We start from the raw sequence: 21,319 nt of genomic DNA on the forward strand, positions 1-21,319 counted from the left end.
TTGTTGACTCGATGACAGCAAGGTTTCCAGGTCAGGTGACTTGAAAGACAAGCCCAAATCATCACCCCTTCACCACCGTGCTTGACAGTTGGTATAAGTTTTTTGTGCAAATATACTGTTTGTTTTTCACCAAACGTTTCGCTATGTATTATGGTCAAACATATCCTCTTTGGTCTCATCGGTCCAAAAGACATTTTTCCAGAAGTCATGTGGTTTGTTCACATTGTTCAGGATGCATGTTCTTTATAGAGAGAAAAGACTTTCCCCAGGCAAACCTTCTAAACAAACCATACTTGTTCAGTCTTTTTCGAATTGCATTGACCTTTAACATTTAACATGGTAACGAGGCCAGTAAAGTCTGAGATGTAACTCCTGGGAACTCCTGTAAGGGTGTACTTAATTTTTCATACACGGCTTCTCCATTTTGGCTTGATTTTTGATAAATAAATCATGACACGGTGTAGTTAAACTGGTATATCCAGCCGGGATACCTAGACCTGCTACAATCTCTGTATGTCAGCAACAAAGCTGTTTTTGCACATAATATCTTTCCATAGAAAAATGCTGCATTGATTGTTTAAATTATTGCTGTTTGTAAATCAAGAACTATTCAATCTTAGAAATACAGGTAAGGATATTTATTCTTGGGATGACCCCAATCACTGAAGTCTGAATAGTAGAGAGTTAAAAACTTAAAGGCAACATTCAGGCAAAAATAGCAAGCTGTGACTATAGCTGAACTGGATTATATTTACAGATCAGCTATTTTGGAGAACATTTTTATTCAGATTTCAATTTGCTAGAATTCAGACTTTAGTGTTGACAATTCAAAAAAATACAACTATGAAAAAGATTTCTGTGTATCTTAAATTTTACTAGCCTTTCAATTCAATTTTTAGGATAAAAAATAGAATGGGGTTAATAAGCCATTTATAGGTGGATGTTTAGTTCCCTGTTCCCATAAAATGGTCAAACGTTTTTCAGCGGCTCTTTGAAAGAGAAGGGAAACCTGTATCCCTCTCGTAATGTACAGGCTTAAGGCGATATGCCTTTTCAATTGAATGCCAAACTACCTTTCAATACAGCAATCAGTACAGCATTAGGGCTTGTTGCTGCCTTGCTGGTCTATAGTCCCAAGAGCTGTAGCATAATTATTTTCTGTTTTTGTTCTAATGATGAATGATTGTACAAATGGATTTACTAAAATTGACTCCTGCAATTCCTCAAAAAATAATAGTCATATGACTAGAAACATCATTTAAACATTTTTTTACTCATTCTTCTTTTTACTTTCAGATGCCTCTAAACTTTGCTGGGCTCCCTTTAAGTGTGTTCTGACTACTTTCTCTGGAAGTTCTGGACTGTTTATTACACCGCTTAGTATGTACCTTGGTCTCAGTAGGGAGAGGCGGTCAATCTACAGAGCTGGAGCAGCCTGCACGTATGTATCTTTTTTTAAATCTTTTTTGCCAGAGCCTTGCTTTGGACCGGTGGAGGTTATCCCAAGAGTCTCTCTCCTTATTTCTTAGTCTCTGGGTAATAGTCTCTGTGAAGGCCTGTGAAAGCCAAAGATGGCCATTGAAAAAGTCAACCAGGCTTCTGGTTGTCGCAACTTACTCAGGCTGTGAGCCATGGATCTGTTCACGCTCTCGTTCGCCATGCAACAGGTCTGTATGAGCTACAGGAGACTCTCTGGGGATCTGGGCCTCTGCACTTACACTGATGCAACTGGTGGACACTGGTTGTCCAAATGGTTGGGTAGGGAGTTGCGGAATTTTGAAGTTCTACTATGCTTATCAAGCTGGCTCTGCTCAAGTCTCTCATTTTCTACCATTCCCTTGGAAGCTCTTCCCGAGCTTAGGCATCTATTAAACTCAACTTAACCTATGCCAGGATCCAGCCATCTAGTTGAAGGACTTCAACATTTGGCCTTGCATATCAGTTTCTTTCTTTTGATTGTCACTTGGTGCATCTTCTTGAAACTGCTATGTTTACATTTGGGGTTATGCCAGCCTCTAATGGCTGTCTTACAGACAGCCAGTAGAGGCGCATCTGCGACGCTGGATGCATATTATGCCTCCATCGCACAGAGCGTCCATAGGAAAGGATTGAAAAATGCTTTCCTATTGACAGCTTGAACGCCAGCGCGGCACTTGCATATTCGGCTACGCTGACGTCGGCAGAGGGAGCTGACGTCGACGGAGGAGGAGAGGTCAGCAGCGCCGAGGGAGCCCGGCGCTGGAATCAGGTAAGCTGCTGAAGACGTTTCAGGGCCACGGGAGGGGGACCATGAGGGTGGGGGCACCCTCAGGGCACTATAGAGTCAGGAAAACCGCTTTGTTTTCCTGACACTATAGTGATCCTTTAACCTCACCTATGTGATATTGTCGACAACTGTTTTCTGTTTCTTTATTCTTATTTTTTTTAAATTGAAGTATTTCAATGTGATATACCTTATGGCATTTCAGCATCACTTTCTGTATTTGTTTTTGCATACGTCTCAATTAAAAAAAAATTGATTAACAAAAAAATAAATAAAGTTACTTAGTTGATTTAACAAAAACCAAATGACAAAAATCAGTTTACTCTGAAAATGTCACTCTTTCCGATTAATAATTGTTTGTTGATGAAACGAGTGTCTCTTTTTGTACAGGAACCCAAATGACATGCATTGTATTAACTTGACAACCGATTGTTTAACAGGAAAATTAAATCAGTGAATTCATTTATAACATATCACATAATAAATTATTCATAATGAACACCTTCTCTATACTTTAACAAAAAAAACAATTAATTGTAAACACGTAACCAAATCAACAATGTCTCTGTATTTTTTTTAGCAAACTGATTTGTCTGTTTGATATGGCAAGCAGAACATAGTAGAATGTCACTCCTATAGTGGGAAGAATTTAAAATTGGTGGCTTTTTTGGCTACAGAATCATTTACACAGTTTGAAATAAAAGTCAATTTAGACCAGCTCCAGCTTATTTTCAGTGACATCTATTGTCAATTTGGCGAGAAACCTGTATGGTTTGCTCAACACAATTTCTGTAATGAATTTGCATATAGTTAATAGCATGAAATGTAACAGGAAGCCAACTACAGGATGATGGCAGAGGTACGTGTAATATAATCTGCAGCCACAAAGTATTTCTGCTTTTGTGCACCTAGAACGGGTTATTAGGCACCAAGGGGTTTATTTACTAAATGACGAATTGTGATGTGAAAAAAAACTTACAAAATCTAGAACAAAATAACCCAGAGTTATAAAAAATATCAAATCAAATTTAGATGAGCTGGTACATTTTTGCAAATAAATAGGTTAGGGGGTCAATATCCTAAGCAATGAGATGAGAAGATCTGATGACCATCTGGACAAATTGTCCGAACTCGAAAAATAGATGATTGAAATGCTATTTTATTTCTCTCCTCGCCAAAACAATAATATTTTACAAATGAACTGTATTGGTTATGGTGCTTAGAGTGCTTCGTTCAATTTAGCCTGTTTCCGAAAGGGCAGACCCTCTGCCGCAAAGGGCGTTGGTCGGGACAACGTTTCTCGCAGGGAGGACGCCGGTGAACACGGAAAGGATGCGCCCGTGGCTCGACCGGTACCCTAAGCGGGGCGTTGCGGAATTGTTGTTCGACGGGTTCACGTTGGGTTTTTGGATCCCATTTGTGGAGTCGGACGAGGGTCAGTTTGCTACGAATCTGCGTTCAATTCCAGGTAGGGAGGCGTTGTTACAGGAAAAACTGGACAGAATTTGGGGTTCTCATTTGAGGTTGCTCGGGTCAGATGGAAGGGTGTGCGGGGCCTTCTATGGCAACAGGTATACTTGGAGTGCATAGCGCTGCGTAAGTTTGTCTCCGGGCCCATGGTGTTGGTTGTCCACCCGGCGGCAATGATTTAGGGAAGGCTAGGACCGTCGACCTTCTCCACGCGATCCGGCACTACCTGGCGAGGTGTATGGCACTCTTTCCGGACATGATCTTGGTTTGGTCCGAGGTGGTTTCCAGGCCCTGCTGGCACTCTTTGCCACACACTCGTGGGTTGGAGAAGAGCCGGCGCAAGCTGAATATTGCAGTGGGAAAGTTTGTGTGTCGGCTGGGTGGTGTAGTTGTCAGGCATGTGGAACTGGAGGGAGACTACCTAAATTTGATGAGTACAGACGGGGTACATTTAAATGCCATCGGGTCGGATATTTTTAACGCTGGGCTGCAGAATGGGATCAAGGCTGCGCTGTCTGCGGGGGGAGCGATGGCGACAAGGGATTTGAACTAACGTCGTCATTGTGGTGGCGGGAGTCCTGGCCAACGATGGCAGAAGCAGAAGAAGGTGCCGAGGAGGCTTGGGGAGTCGCAGCCTGCTGGGAGCTGATGGCGGAGGCATGCTGCTCTAAACTCATGATTTGATGGAATAGACCTGTCTGTTGGTGAACCACCCCAACAGCCGACAGTGAAAAGGACTTGCTGGCATGAATAATTAATAAAGCTTCGGCCGTTGCCCTTACCCAACATAATAAGGTCTGACGTGTGTTATTGGGCAACGGGGTACACATTTCCTGTGTAGTAAGCAGTCAAGACCCTCCCTGGACTGATAGGGAAGGGGGGGGGGCATGACTGATGCCAAGATAAAGGGTGGGAGCTACAGGGATACAATTTAGCAGAATGGACTGGCAGATATATAGGCAGTTAGGGGAGGGGACCTACCAGTCAGCCTGGAGAAACTGTGCAGGGATCCTGACTTTCCTTCCCTCCCTATGGTTGTGTTAGCGATGGTAATTGTTGGTCTATTTCTGGTGCGTGTTTTGGTTTTCTGTTTCTCTTGTTTCGTTACAGCATGCGTGAGTCCTGGCCAGTGCAGGCAGAAGCTGAAGAAGGTGCTGAGGAGGCTTGGGGAGTCGCAGCCTGCTGGGAGCTGGTTGCGGAGGCAGGCTGCTCTGAACTTGATGGGATAGACCTGTCTGTTGGTGAACCACACCAACAGCCGACAGTGAAAAGGTCTTGCTGGCATGAATAATCAATAAAGCTGTGGCCGTTGCCCTTACCCAACATAATAAGGTCTGATGTGTGTTATTGGGCAACGGGGTGGGGGGACATTCTCTGGGTAGTCAGCAGTCATGCCAATATAAATACTGACATTGTACACACAGGAATATCAACAAACACAAATTATATTGCACACATACACAGAACACAAAGTTTCACAGACTGACATATGCGCATGTAGGAACAAGGATATGCACTATCACTTTGCATATAGAAACTCTGATACATATGGACACCCAACACACAAGACACAATGATATTACACAAAGAGACACATTTTCATACCTTCACTGCAGGGATTAGCTCCGGAGATACTATTCTAATATGGTTTGACTACTTACAATGGGGGTACTAGGACGCGGTCATGGTTATGGTGCTTTGAGTGCTCTTTTAAGCATGAGTTATTTTGAATATTTTAAAACAATACGATTACTGGCATTTAATCACATTGCAGGAAAAATCTGCATAATGAATTATACAGTGTTGAGTTTACTGAGATGGATTTGTGACCCAGCTGCATGTACAGCTTTGATTCCAGAAAAGATGCAAGCTTAGCTTATTTTTTATTTTTTTATGGCTTACTTTCAATTTTTATTGTGAGCACAACATTTAGAAGGTCATTCCCCTTTGTCAAGCAAACAAGGATAACCCATGATGGACAATATGCTCCCAGGTATATGCCATGCTAAAAAAGGCCTTTCTCACACTGGGGTTGTCATGGTGACAAGGATGAATACATTGCTGGGGGTCCGTCCTTACCTGGACCGGGAGGCTTACTCGCAGGAGTTATAGACCATATACAGTACAGTACCTGTCTTGAAACCAAAACTAATTATTCTGTCTTTATGTTATACTAGCAGTATTGCTTGCAAATTTATACATTATCAGAAAAACCTAAAAAAAATTAAGAATCACAACCGTACTGGGACACGGCAATCATCATATTTGTAGTTAATATATCTATGCTATCAAAAAAAGTTAATTTTATTTTGGTAACACAAAATTTCACCTACATATGAGTTAACAATTCAGGTAGCACAATGCAAAGATATACCTCGCGTCTGACAATGAAACCACCAGTATGTCAGCATTATCGGGGACAAGCAACCTACTTAGGAAAAAATTTCCAAGCAGGGACATTCTTGCCTGCACAGGTGGGAGCACTGGTTGGGTGTTATATTGGGGGTATTAAGGAACACGTATAAACTCTGAATCATTGGAAAGGTTGCAGAAGAGGTTAGGTTATCAAAGGACCACCAGGGGCAGACTGACCACTCGGGCACATCGGTCATGGCCCGGCCGCACAGCCATGCTCCAGCTGGAGAGATCAGAGCTATCTCCAACTGGAACGGCAAAATAATAATACAAAAATATATTTTCCTTTATTAGGTTGCTGGGGCCCCTGATGGAGCTCGGGGCCCCAGCAACCTACCACTCAGCATAGTAAAACCCCCTCCCTCCCACTTAATGAGACCTGGCAGCTTCACCTCCTCTCTGCCAGGTCTTCTGCTTCCTGTCCCGGCTATGTGTGATGGGAGAGGCTGGGCCAGGAAGTGACCTCACTTCCTGTTTACTCCTCTCACACAGAGCCCGATCCCTCTCTCTGTCACTGTCACCACCCTCCCTCTGTCACTGTCACCTCCCTCTCTCTGTCACTGTCACCCCCTTCTCTCTGTCACTGTCACCCCCTCCCTCTGTCACTACTCACCCTCCCTATCTCTGTCACTGTCACCCCCCTCCCTCTGTCACTGTCACCCCCTCCCTCTGTCACTTTCACCTTCCTCTCTCTGTCACTGTCACCACACTCTCTCTGTCACTGCTCACCCTCCCTCTGTCACCACCCTCCCTCTGTCACTAGTCACCCCCTCCCTCTGTCACTGTCACCACCCTCCCTCTGTCACTGTCACCACCCTCTCTCTGTCACTGTAACCCCCATCCTCTGTCACTAGTCACCCCTCCCTCTGTCACTAGTCACCCCTTCCCTCTGTCACTAGTCACCCCCTCCCTCTGTCACTAGTCACCCCCTCCCTCTGTCACTAGTCACCCCCTCCCTCTGTCACTAGTCACCCCTCCCTCTGTCACTGTCACCACCCTCCCTCTGTCACTGTCACCACCCTGTCACTGTCACCACCCTCTCTCTGTCACTGTGTCACCCCCTCCCTCAGTCACTAGTCACCCCCCTCCCTCCGTCACTGTCACCACCCTCCCTCTGTCACTGCTCACCCTCCCTCTGTCACCACCCTCTCTCTGTCACTGTCACCACCCTCCCTCTGTCACTAGTCACCCCCTCCCTCTGTCACTGTCACCACCCTCCCTCTGTCACTGTCACCACCCTCCCTCTGTCACTGTCACCACCCTCTCTCTGTCACTGTAACCCCCATCCTCTGTCACTAGTCACCCCTCCCTCTGTCACTAGTCACCCCCTCCCTCTGTCACTAGTCACCCCCTCCCTCTGTCACTAGTCACCCCTCCCTCTGTCACTGTCACCACCCTCCCTCTGTCACTGTCACCACCCTCTCTCTGTCACTGTCACCACCTTCTCTCTGTCACTGTGTCACCCCCTCCCTCACTGCCACTAGTCACCCCTCCCTCTGTCACTAGTCACCCCCCTCCCTCCGTCACTAGTCACCCCTCCCTCTGTCACTGTGTCACCCCCTCCCTCACTGCCACTAGTCACCCCTTCCTCTGTCACTAGTCAACCCCTCCCTCTGTCACTGTGTCACTAATCACCCCCACCCTCCCTCCGTCACTGTGTCACTAATCACCCCCACCCTCCCTCCCTCTGTCATTGTCACCCCCTCCCTCTGTAATTGTGTCACCTCTCCCTCTGTCACTAGTCACCCCTTCCCTCCCTCACTCTGTCCTTAGTAACCCCCTCCCTCCCTCCGTCACTAGTCACCCCATCCCTCCCTCTGTCACTAGTCACCCCCTCCCTCACTCTGTCACTAGTCACCCCCTCACTCCAGTGACAGAGTGAGGGAGGGGGTGACTAGTGACACAGAGAGGGAGGATGTGACTAGCCACGGGAGGGGGACCCCGAGGGTGGGGGCACGCTTAGGGCGCTATAGTGTCAGGAAAACCGCTTTGTTTTCCTGACACTATAGTGATCCTTTAACATTTATTTAATGCACATATAATTGTGCATTCAAAGGGCGTGGGATCTAATTTTGCTCGGGGGCCCCAAAGGCTCTCAGTCCGCCCCTGAGGACCACTATAGGCACCCAGAACACTTCAGCTTAATGAAGTGGTCTGGGTGCCAGGTCCATCTAGGATTAACCCTGCCTGCTGTAAACATAGCAGTTTCAGAGAAACTGCTATGTTTACATATGGGTTAATCCAGCCTCTAGTGGCTGTCTGATTGACAGCCGCTAGAGGCGCTTCCGCGCTTCTCACTGTGATTTTCACAGTGAGAAGACGACAGCGTCCATAGGAAAACATTAAGAATGCTTACCTATGGACTGGCTGAATGCGCGCGCGGCTCTTGACGACCGAAGGAGTAGGATGACGACCGAAGGAGGAGGAGAGTTTCCAGCGTCGAGGGAGCCCGGCGCTGGAGAAAGGTGAGTGTTTAACCCCCTTCCTCCCCCTTCAGCCCGGCGGGAGTAGGACGAGTTTGTTTTCCTGATGCTATAGTGGTCCTTTAATTGCATAAGGAGAAGTTATAACTTAATTCACAGCTTGCAAATTTAAACTCTACATTCTATCACAACACAAAGTTTTGTATAAGGGAAACTAAATTTATAAAAAAAAAATATTTACAGTCTTTCTCTTCAAATTACTAAAACTAGTTCTTGAAAATATTGTGAATCTTATGTATAAAAACAGAAACAAAATAATGGATTCAGATCTTTTAAATTAGAAAAATATCCAAATGATTTCTATATTACTATTTTTGATACTGCATAAGATGCCATCACTACTCCTGAGTTACTGAGATGCCATGGGCCAATACATGTGGGTCTCTGTTCATCAATATCCGCAAACCAATATATATGACATCACAACTTTCTATTGGCTATTTGATGGAGCTTGACCACGCTACCTAACGGTTTATTACAGGCAGCTACTCTTGTGTCAGAACATTTAAAGTAAAATAAAAAATTCCATCATACACAGGTCAGAGTTTGTTCCCCATGTGACCTGGATGGGGTTACAAAATATGCTTCCCGTCTCGGAGTGAAGGAAGAACACAGACTGCCTCTTTACGGTTCCACGTGCCAGCTGGCTGTATTAACAATTCAACGCACAGCTGTCTACCTCACAGTTTCAGCCAATTTATACAGTGTGCACGGAGAGAGATGCTGTGCCAGGCCGGGTTACAAAGTTAGCCGCTACACTAATCAATTCACTTTACAGAAGGACTGTGACCAGATGAGACACTAAATACAAACAGCACAAAGTGGCCAGGGACTTGTCCATTGAGGCGAAAATCTAGTTGGTCTCCCCAGAATGCGAGAGTCGTACTTAAAGCTCCGCACTTCTCCCTTTGATTTATTGTTACCTTGTTGTTCATCTAAACCACATTAACAATTAGTTTATTTTCTGTTCTAGCTGTTATCGTACTTTAATTGAAAAATGGGCGAATTAGTATCAGAACGCTCACAACATTCACAAAAGCTTCCTGCTCTTTAAAGAGGAAGGCGTATGTAACGCTTGGCTACAGAACACCACAACTGCTCAATGCTGATTTAAAGAGACATGACAGGCTGATGTTGATGAATGGGTTATTATGTGAATGAGTGGGCGGTTTTCTAGCACCACTAAGTTTTGAAAATTGCTGCAGTTAACACATAAATCTATACACTGTTGCTGTGATGGGGTGCCCCACATTCTGCAAAGATGGTTTAGAATGTTTTAGCAGAATGCATTCATATACAGGATTATTTACTAAAGTAGGATTCAACGTGAATTTAAAATTAAAGGCCAGAGTAGCAGAACTAAAAGCACAGCCGGCTGAAATAATTTTTCCAGTTCGGCTACTTTACCCTTAAATTTAAAATTCACTTTGAATTGACCTAAATTTCTCACTTTAGTGAATCTCCTGCTACTATCAAGTAAGTAGCCAAACTTGAGACCAAACCGGTATTTTGTCTTACCACGCATTACTCCCATTCTTAAAGGGATCCTATAGTGCCAGGAAAACAAACCCGTTGGAGCCGAGTCAAGCCGAATGTGCATGCGCAGCCAGAGACGCGCGCGCATTCAATCCCACCCATAGGAAAGCATTACTCAATGCTTTCCTATGGGGATCTTATTTGATGCTGGACTCCGTGAGGACGTCCAGCGTCAAATAAGTGCGATTTACTCCGTGTAAATGGCGGAAGCGCCTCTGGTGGCTGTCAGGGAGACAGCCACTAGAGGCTGGATTAACCCTGCAATCTAAACATAGCCATGTTTTCAGCTGCAGGGTTAAAACTAGGGGGACTTGGCACCCAGACCACTTCATTGAGCTGAACTGATCTTGGTGCCTATAGTGGTCATTTCATTTAAAGTTAAATGTTTTATACTAATACTGCAATAACAGGGCTACAATAATTATAACATAATATTGTTAAATAATATATTTAGTATTGTCCTGTGAGGCAGTAGCCCAGATAACCGTCTATACTAGTGGCCCGGGGGCAATTAGCCTCCTGCCACCCTTGCTAGTTCTCCCCTGTATAGTATTAATTGTGTGTCAGGATCGGGACAGGGATCCAACACGCAGAGTACAAAGAGTGGAAAGGTACGTATACCGGGCCTTAGAATGGCCGGACTAACGTACCGAGAGTAATAGAGAATAGTCAGAGACAAGCCGAGGTCGAGGGAACGAGAAGACAGATAAGCGAGAGACAAGCCGGGTCAAGGGAGAACAGAGAAGCAGGGAAGTACAACAAGCCGAGTCAAAACCAAATAGAGCAAACTAGAATACCAGAGCACTGAGTGACTAGACAAGCTAGAACCACGACAGGGCAATGAGCTGAAGAGAGAAGTAAGCTTAAATACCCTGGCTCCGGATGGTAAGCACGCCTCTGACAAGTGCCGATTGGATATCGGACACTTGAGTGGCAGGTCGCTCGTGATAGCGTCATGACGTCACGTATTGAGCGTCCTGCTAGAAAAGGACGTGGATTCCTCGCGGCCGGTGTTTAAGTGGCTGGATGAACCGCGAGGAACGGAGGAAACAGCTCGCCTGGACGGATAAACCACCAAGTCTCTACCTCCCTTAGAGGTAGAGGCCTCAGGTACCCTGACAGTACCCCCCCTCTCAGATACGCCCACCGGGCGGAAGGAACCGGGGCGAGATGGGAAGCGGAGGTGAAATGCTCTGCGAAGGCGAGAAGCATGAACGTCCTCCTGAGGTACCCAACTCCTCTCCTCAGGACCATATCCCCTCCAGTTGACCAGATATTGCAATTTTCCCCTTGAAATTCTGGAATCAACGATGGAGCTGACCTCGTACTCCTCCCGACCCTCCACCTGAACAGGACGAGGCGAGGAGACCTTAGAGGAGAATTTGTTGCAAATAAGAGGTTTCAACAAGGAGACATGAAAAGAGTTAGGAATGCGTAAGGCAGGTGGCAGAGCAAGGCGATACGCAACCGGATTGATACGAGTGAGAACCCTGTAAGGGCCTATGTAGCGAGGAGCAAATTTCATAGATGGAACTTTTAGACGAATGTTCTTAGTACTTAACCATACCCTATCCCCAGGAACAAAAACAGGAGCCGCTCTTCTATGCTTGTCAGCGTGTTTCTTGAACAACGAGGAACTATGTAACAGAATTTGCCGAGTCTGATCCCATAATTTCTTCAGGTTGGCGACATGATCATCAACCGACGGTATCCCCTGAGAAGAGGAAACCGAAGGAAAAATCGAAGGATGAAAGCCATAGTTCATGAAGAAAGGGCTGGAGCGAGTTGAATCGCAAACAAGGTTATTGTGTGCGAACTCCGCCCAAGGAATCAGACCGACCCAATCGTCCTGGTGTTCGGAAACAAAGCAACGCAGATACTGTTCGATCTTTTGATTGGTACGTTCAGCAGCTCCGTTAGACTGAGGGTGATAGGCCGAGGAGAAGTTCAATTTGATGCCCATTTGAGAACAAAAGGATCTCCAGAAACGTGAGACAAATTGAGAGCCTCTATCAGAGACAATCTCCGAAGGAATCCCATGTAGGCGAAAAACCTCTCTTGCAAAAATCTCCGCCAATTCAGGAGAAGTCGGAAGTTTAGGTAATGGCACGAAATGGGCCATCTTAGTAAATCTATCCACCACCGTGAGAATAACAGTCTGTCTCTTGGAAGCAGGCAAATCAACGATAAAGTCTATGGACAAACAGGACCAAGGTTTCTCAGGAATGTCCAAGGGGTGTAACAGGCCACATGGAGATGCATGAGGTAGTTTAGTCTTGGCACAAGTCTCACAAGCAGCGACGAACTCCTCAATATCTTTTCGCAGTGAAGACCACCAGAAATCCTTGGATATCAAAGAGTATGTCTTGCGAATACCAGGATGACCAGCTATTTTACTTTCGTGAAAACATTGTAAGAGCTCCAGTTGAAGTTCAGGAGGAACAAAGTTTCTTCCCTCAGGAGTGTTTCCGGGAGCTAGATGTTGTGACTTCAAGATCTGGTCAAGTAGCGGAGAATGAATTTTGAGACTGGTATTAGCAATAATATTGCATTTGGGTACAATGGAGGACATAAGTGGTTCAACTGAAGCAGAGGGCTCATATTGGCGAGATAGCGCATCGGCTTTAGAATTCTTTGACCCAGGTCTGTAAGTCAGAACGTAATTGAAATGGGTAAGAAACAACGACCAACGAGCCTGCCTGGAGGACAACCGCTTAGCCTCTCCGATATAAGACAAATTTTTGTGGTCAGTTAGAATGGTAACAGGATGTAATGTACCTTCCAATAAATGTCTCCACTCTTTCAAAGCCTTGATAACCGCTAGTAATTCTCTGTCACCAATGTCATATCTGCTTTCAGTACCGGTCAATTTTTTAGAGAAAAATCCACATGGATGTAATGGTTTATCAACCCCCAACCTTTGAGATAGAACAGCACCTAAACCAGTCTCTGATGCGTCTACCTCAAGTAGAAAAGGCAGAGAAGTGTCGGGGTGAACTAAAATTGGAGCGGAAGCGAAAAGCTCCTTGAGGGTTTTGAACGCAAGGAGAGCTTCAGTAGTCCAATTCTTAGTATCAGCCCCCTGTTTGGTCATATTAGTGATAGGTGCGATAATGGAAGAATAGCCCTTAATAAAGCGCCTATAATAATTAGAAAAACCAATAAATCTCTGTACGGCTTTAAGACCTTTGGGTAAAGGCCACTCTAGAATGGATTGGAGCTTATCCGGATCCATCTTAAATCCCTCCCCAGAGATCACATAGCCGAGAAAGGTTACCTGGGTTTGATCAAAGCTACATTTCTCCAACTTGCAGTACAAGCCATGCTGGAGAAGCTTGTGCAAAACCCTCCTGACTTGCTTGTGATGAGTCTCAATCTCACTAGAATGAATGAGTATATCATCTAGGTATACAATGACGCAATCTTGCTGAAATTCCCTAAGAACCTCATTTATCAGATCCTGGAATACAGCTGGCGCATTGCATAACCCAAAAGGCATAACAGTATATTCATAGTGGCCATATCGAGTATTGAATGCCGTCATCCACTCATGTCCCTGCTGGATTCTCACCAAGTTATATGCCCCTCTGAGGTCTAACTTGGTGAAAATTGTAGAGCCCTTCAAACGATCGAAGAGTTCGGTGATCAAGGGAATCGGGTAGGCATTTTTAATGGTTATCTTATTCAAGCCTCGATAATCAATACAAGGTCTCAAAGAACCATCTTTCTTTTTAACAAAAAAAAATCCAGCCCCGGCAGGGGAGGAGGACCTCCTGATGAATCCCTTGTCTAAATTCTCGTGAATATACTCCTCTAGAACTGAGTTCTCTTTAGTAGATAATGGGTATACATGACCTCTGGGAGGCATGGTACCAGGGAGTAGGTTAATTTTGCAATCAAAGGACCTGTGTGGGGGTAAGGTATCGGCTTTCTTTTTGTCAAATACTGCCTTTAAATCTAGATACTGAGGCGGAATTTGTGTCTCTGTAGGATTGTCAGAGGTAGTCGATGTGTTAGTTAATCCGAGAGGTAAGACCTTCCGCAAGCATTTTTCTTGACAATTCTTTCCCCACGAAACTATCTCCCCAGACTCCCAATTAATAATAGGGTTGTGTCTCCTCAACCAGGAGTACCCCAGGACTATGGGAATAGACGGAGAAGAAATGAGCATTAAGGATATATCCTCTTTATGTAGGATGCCAACAGTTAAGTTAATCGGTATGGTCTCATGGAAAATAACAGGCTCAAGTAACGGTCTACCATCGATGGCCTCAACAGCCAGTGGTGTCTCTTTTAACTGGGATGGGATAGCATGCTTGGCAACAAAACCCTGATCTATAAAGCTCTCAGCAGCTCCAGAATCGATTAGTGCCATAGTCTTTACTACTCCCTTCTCCCACCTCAAAGAAACGGGTAACAGAAGCCTGAACTCTTTGTAGTTGTGAATAGAGGACAAAGTAGAAACACCCAAGGCCTGTCCTCTAGAGAAACTTAGGTGCGAGCGTTTCCCGAACGATTAGGACAATTTAGGCGTAAATGTCCTCTGACTCCACAATACATACATAAACCCTCCCTTCTTCTGTACTGTCTCTCTCTCTCTGTGAGATGAGTACTGCCTATCTGCATAGGTTCAGAAATACGTAAGTCCTCGAACTCAGAATTTTGAAAGGTAGGCGCTAGTTTAAAGGAAGGTCTACGGGTCCTATCTCGAGTGTTCTGCCTCTCTCTTATGCGTTCATCAATACGAGATATAAAAGAAATCAAATCCTCCAAATTCTCAGGGAGTTCTCTAGTAGCGACCTCGTCAAGAATTACATCTGATAACCCATTCAGAAACACATCTATATAAGCCTGTTCGTTCCACTTAACTTCTGCCGCCAAGGACCTGAACTCTAGTGCATAGTCCACAAGTGTTCGATTGTCCTGTCTAAGGCGCAACAGTAATCTAGCTGCATTGACCTTTCTACCAGGAGGGTCAAAAGTTCTTCTAAACGCAGCTACAAAGGCATTATAATTATAGACTAGTGGATTATCATTCTCCCATAAAGGATTGGCCCATCTCAGAGCTTTCTCAATGAGTAAAGTAATAACAAATCCAACCTTCGCTCTATCTGTAGGATAAGAGCGGGGTTGTAATTCGAAATGGATGCTAATCTGGTTCAGAAAACCACGGCACTTCTCCGGTGACCCGCCATAACGTACTGGTGGGGTAATACGGGAAGAAGCACCTACAGTGGCTACCTCTAGACCTGAGACTGCAGGAGAAATAGAAGGAGTACGTGTCTCCTCAGGTGGGTTACTAGCACGAGACAAAAGTGCCTGTAGTGCTAAAGCCATCTGATCCATCCTATGTTCCATGGCGTCAAACCTGGGATCAGAAGAACCAAGCTGACTGTTTGTACCTGCAGGATCCATTGGCCCTGTCGTAATGTCAGGATCGGGACAGGGATCCAACACGCAGAGTACAAAGAGTGGAAAGGTACGTATACCGGGCCTTAGAATGGCCGGACTAACGTACCGAGAGTAATAGAGAATAGTCAGAGACAAGCCGAGGTCGAGGGAACGAGAAGACAGATAAGCGAGAGACAAGCCGGGTCAAGGGAGAACAGAGAAGCAGGGAAGTACAACAAGCCGAGTCAAAACCAAATAGAGCAAACTAGAATACCAGAGCACTGAGTGACTAGACAAGCTAGAACCACGACAGGGCAATGAGCTGAAGAGAGAAGTAAGCTTAAATACCCTGGCTCCGGATGGTAAGCACGCCTCTGACAAGTGCCGATTGGATATCGGACACTTGAGTGGCAGGTCGCTCGTGATAGCGTCATGACGTCACGTATTGAGCGTCCTGCTAGAAAAGGACGTGGATTCCTCGCGGCCGGTGTTTAAGTGGCTGGATGAACCGCGAGGAACGGAGGAAACAGCTCGCCTGGACGGATAAACCACCAAGTCTCTACCTCCCTTAGAGGTAGAGGCCTCAGGTACCCTGACATTGTGCTTTTAAAACTAGTGCAGATCCAGGCAGCAGTGATCCTCTCAGGGCTATCTATGTGTATTGTTGTCCCTATCCCTTTATTGACCTGTGTATTCTGAAACTGTTTCAAGAAAACTCGACCCATTTATCAGAAAATTAGCAAAATCCCAGTACCATAATAGTTAGTGCCATATTATGTAGATACGACATACACGTCTAGTTCTGACTAGGGATCCCCCACTTCCAATTCCACATCACACTGAAAATAATTCCACAGTCTTATTAGTAGAATTTGAAAGTGCCTATGGTGCGTTCATCAAGTGACATGGCAATGTTTTGATTGTTACAGGACCTGTAAGGGTCCAAACATTGCCAGGGACTTGTGGTGAACGCAATATAGTCACTTCAAAACTCTACGCACAAGGCTTCAGAATTGTTTTAAATAAAAAGACACTGCTACTAAAAATATTTTAGAATAACATTGATAGCTATGTAACATTCTAATATCTAAGATGTAATGTTTTTTAGAGAAACACGTTTTAACACTTTTTCCTTATCTGTAAAGTAAGAACACAAAAATGTGCATTACTGCAAAACGTAATAGTTATAATGTGAGTACTACTGGTCTAATTTTGGGGATTGTTCTACCACACTAGTTTAAAGTATTTTTTTTTATAAAAGTCACAACACATTTCTAGTAATTCTGTACCTTAAAGGACCATCCCAGGGGGGCGGAGCCAGCACCCGAGCGAGAGAGACGCATCCCGCAGTAGCTCCGCTGTAACGGCTCACACAAACGCCGAAAATCGGTGATAAAGGCAAAATCAACCGGCTACCCGACGCCCTACCAGTGCCTAACAACATGGGCAAGAAGGCAAAAAAGTATAAGACCGATCCGGGCTCGGGATCCAGGGATATAGGAGACTTTATGCGCACGGCCACGAGGCCTGACCTCGGCAAGATGGCGCCGACAGAGGCCTCCACCTCACCTTCATCAGAGGACGAGAGCCCGACGGCATACTTACCTCCACCGAGAGTACCTGTCAAACCAGGGGCACCCTCGGAACTAGGAGACTCAGCTCCCGCCACGAAAGCCGACATTAAGGCGTTAGCCAAAGAAATACAAGCGATGTTTCACGCCGATATGGTGCAAGTTAAGGAGGAGGTCTCGACACTTACAAGCCGGGTGGTAACGGTGGAAGAGGGTCTCAAGGGTGCAGGGGTCGCCCAAACTGCCACTGACGCAGCATTGGGAGCGCTGCAAAGGCATTGCAGTGCCCTATCCACTCAACTAGCCCACATGGAGGACAGGGCAAAAGCAAGGAATGTGAGGACCCGAGGTGTGCCAGAAACAGTCACCGACGCTGAACTACCACACTACTGCAGACGGCTTTTGGCTACGCTGCTGCTGCCCAAACAAATAAAGCAGATGGGCATAGATTCCGTTTTTCGGCTCCCCAAAGCACCCAAAGCGCCACAGGAGGCTCCCAGGGACATACTTATTAAATTTAACAGGGAATCCGACCGGGGGGCACTCATGGGTGCCACCAAAGACGCTCCCACGGTCCCCTTTGAGGGAGCACACCTCACCTTTTTCAGGGACATATCCAGACACACCCTGACATGGAGGAGGTCACTGGGACAGATCACTCAACAATTACGGGAAAAATCCATCAAGTACAAGTGGGGGCAGCAACGACTGATGGCAGAGAAGGACGGCAAGCAACACATTCTAACGCACAAGACAGAAGCAACGACCTTCCTGCAAGCCGTAGGCCTGCCGTTAGCTGCGACCCCGGCGGACACTAGCCCCTCGTGGACTGTAGCCACCATAAGCCCATTCGTGCCTCGAGGAATCAGAGCGCGATCAGACACTCTCCCTACCTGAAACCGACAACGCCTGCTGATAATGCTGCCACGCAAGGCACTGTCTTATGTTATATATTTTATGTTTTGCATTATATGTTTCATGCTGCATACGTTTTTCTGTTGCACTAACTTCATATTGTACTATCTGGGACGGGCAATCTATACCCCCCCATTGCCTCCGACTCCATTATACATATGTACATATGTTACATGTACCTGGCTCCGTAAGCCATTAACCAGACGCTAAGTCCAGCCAATCACCCCCCCCTCACCTTACTTTGCTTTAATTAATCATGCCCTTTCCTCATAGGAGCGCACGGGCAACATCAGGGCACACTACACAACACTGCTCATCGCTCCATGCCCACGCGCCTAAGCTCCACCAACCCCAGACATAGCTGAACGAGATGACAAGTAGGGAGCACAAGCTAATTTCCAGCTCCCTCCGACCCATGTTTTGAGCTAACTGACTACCTAGACAGGAGGAATCCACGCTAGACAATATTTTACATATACAAATTTGGGTGCATACTTTGCATGTGTTGCTGTTTATTGCTATCACTTGTATCATCTGCTGATTATCTTTAATGCACGCACTGTAACGCGATGTTCACATATACCCGCAAAAATAAAGAATAAAAAAAAAAAAAAAAAGGACCATCCCAGACTAAATATTAATAAAAAAAAAAATAGATATCGCTACCCTAATAAATTAAATGAATATATTTTTGCTGTGTGTAGTCATTGGGTGTATAGCCAAACCTTTGATTCTGAATCACAAGCATGCGCAGAGAAGGGGGGTGGAGGGGGTTCCAGGAAGGACAGTGGAGTCCTGGAAGCTGCAGTCAGGGAGGACAGGTACAACTGAGTCCTATGGACATGCACACACAAGGAACATTCGGGACAGTGCATGTGGGCTCTAGCAGGGTGCGCCTACCACATCTGTTAGATAAGCAAATCTAACGGAAGGAGCGAGAAGATTGACAGCTCAGGAGGTGTTTCAAAATTGATGTTTAAAGGCAAGCTGAAGTGCTTTAGAAGTGTGGAGAGGTTATATGCGTATGTGTATGTATGTACAAATATATATATATATATATATATATATATATATATATATATAGATCTTGATAAAGACCGCTAGACGGTTGAAACGTTGATTTATATGCGTGTTATTTAATACACATTTTTTCGATTTACTAAATCCATTGAGTGCTCTCAATTTGTTCTGTTTATAATTATTGCACAGAGAAGCACCTGGTAGTTGCTATTCAAATTATTTTTGTTTGGGAAGAGTGCCAGAAATTGTTTTGTTTTCTATATATATATATATATATATATATACTATGCATAATATGCTTTTTAGAGTGTTGAGAATTGCCTTATTAACACTATTGTAGAGATCTTAAGTTTGAAACATCCTGGAGAAAAATTTACAAAATACACTTTCCTCCATTGCAAAAACTGATTAGAGAACACATTTATGTTTGCTTTCCCACAATTCAGCAGGTTCCCTCTTTTTACAAAATGAGGCCAATTGCAACTCAGACCGCATCAAATAGTGAGTCAGCTCACGCGGGCAAACTGGGTTAATAGAGACAAACTAGTGGGCGTATTTCATCACAAATTGGTGTGAATTGAAAATTTGCAAGGGGTAAAAGGGATCAAGGTAAAATTAAACCACTAGCATGATATTGCATCAGATCCCTCGCAGCTATAATTTGAAAATAATATATAATAAAAAATTTGACTTATTTGTATAAAATGCCCCCCCCCCCCCTTGTCCGCCCCACCCCAATAAATAGATTGAAGAGCCTATAGCTATGATTTTTTTTTTTATATAAAAAAAATCTAAAATGTTGTATTTTTGTCTTAAAATGTTTGCTATTATTTAATGACATTTATATTCAAATTTGGTATAATGCTGACTCTGATAAATTTCCCTGTACAATCTGGATTTTCGCTTGGTCAGGGTTCATCACTACTCGGGATCTTGGGACCCCGATATTTTTGTGTAAATTAACGATGATGTGTGGCAGGGCCAGGAAAGAACATGAGAAATAAAAAAAATGTATATGTGAATTGGGATCTGCTGTTCCAAGGCCTTTTGCTCCCAACAGACATTAAATCCCAGAGTTTGCAGAATGAGCCCTAATCAATCACTTTAAAGTCTGATTGTGCTGAGTTTGACCTCAGCTGACCGGTAATTAGCATCACTTTACTGTCAATAGTCTCTGCAGCCTAGTGACGGGCTCTTTTAACTCATTCACTGCCAAATAAGACAGCAGCAGCAACCCATTACAGAGCAAGGTGTTGGCATACCATTTGAAGCCTTGCCATGTGCCAGTTTAATAAACGTTACTATTGAAAATGTTTCAGTTGGTGCAGTGCATCATGTAATACGAATGTTTTTGAAATCATTAAAATAACAATTCATCATTTACAGTGACCCAGAGACCCGAGAGCCATTGTTCAATGGCTCTCCTATTTATAACGCAATCAATCAATCAATCAATCAATCGGAGCTTTTCAGATCAGTTCAGACCAGACCAATTGATAAGTTTTGAACTGCTGGGGGTTCTTAAAGGACAACTATTATCAAATTTTTACTTCTCAATTTTTAAAAAGTTCATTACATTTAATGAAACTTACTGATATATAATTTGAAACTATGTATATTTTTATTTTTTATTTTTTTTTACAAAACGTTACTTTTTTTTCCTCTGGCTGAGCATCCATATTGGGTCAGCGTTTAAGTTATCTCACAAACTGCTGCTCAACCCAATGGCAATTAACTCTTGCAACGGTTTCACACAGAGCAATCACACTAGCGGGCAAGTTAGGTTGAGCAGCAGGTAGTCAGATAACAGTAAAATTAAATAATAATAAAGTAAATGTGAAAATTTCTAAAAAAAAATAAATAAAATAAAAATCAATATACATCATTTAAAAAAAAGTCATTAAGTTTTCATTAAAAAAAATGAGAAGGGAAAATGTGATGACAGTTGTCATTTAAACAAACCATTGAGTGCTGCTGCTGTAGCCTGGTATGGTCAAAGGCAGATCCCTCCCTAGCTGTCACAGGTCCACAGGTCTTCATCTGTCATAATCTTTAATGGCAAAGCTTCATGGGGGCTGCTTCTCTAAATTATTAGCCCTGAGACTCTGCTGGCAGAGATCTGTCGTTCCTCCCCCCGACCCAAAATCTGCATTCCTAACACCACAGCCCTTATGTCCCTAATCAATTAAGCCCCCCCCCCCCCACTAACCACAGTGTTAAAAATAAAATATTTTTTTTTACTAATTACTCACCTT

Source organism: Pelobates fuscus, chromosome 5, assembly GCF_036172605.1.
Source record: "Pelobates fuscus isolate aPelFus1 chromosome 5, aPelFus1.pri, whole genome shotgun sequence".
Lineage (NCBI taxonomy): Eukaryota > Metazoa > Chordata > Amphibia > Anura > Pelobatidae > Pelobates > Pelobates fuscus.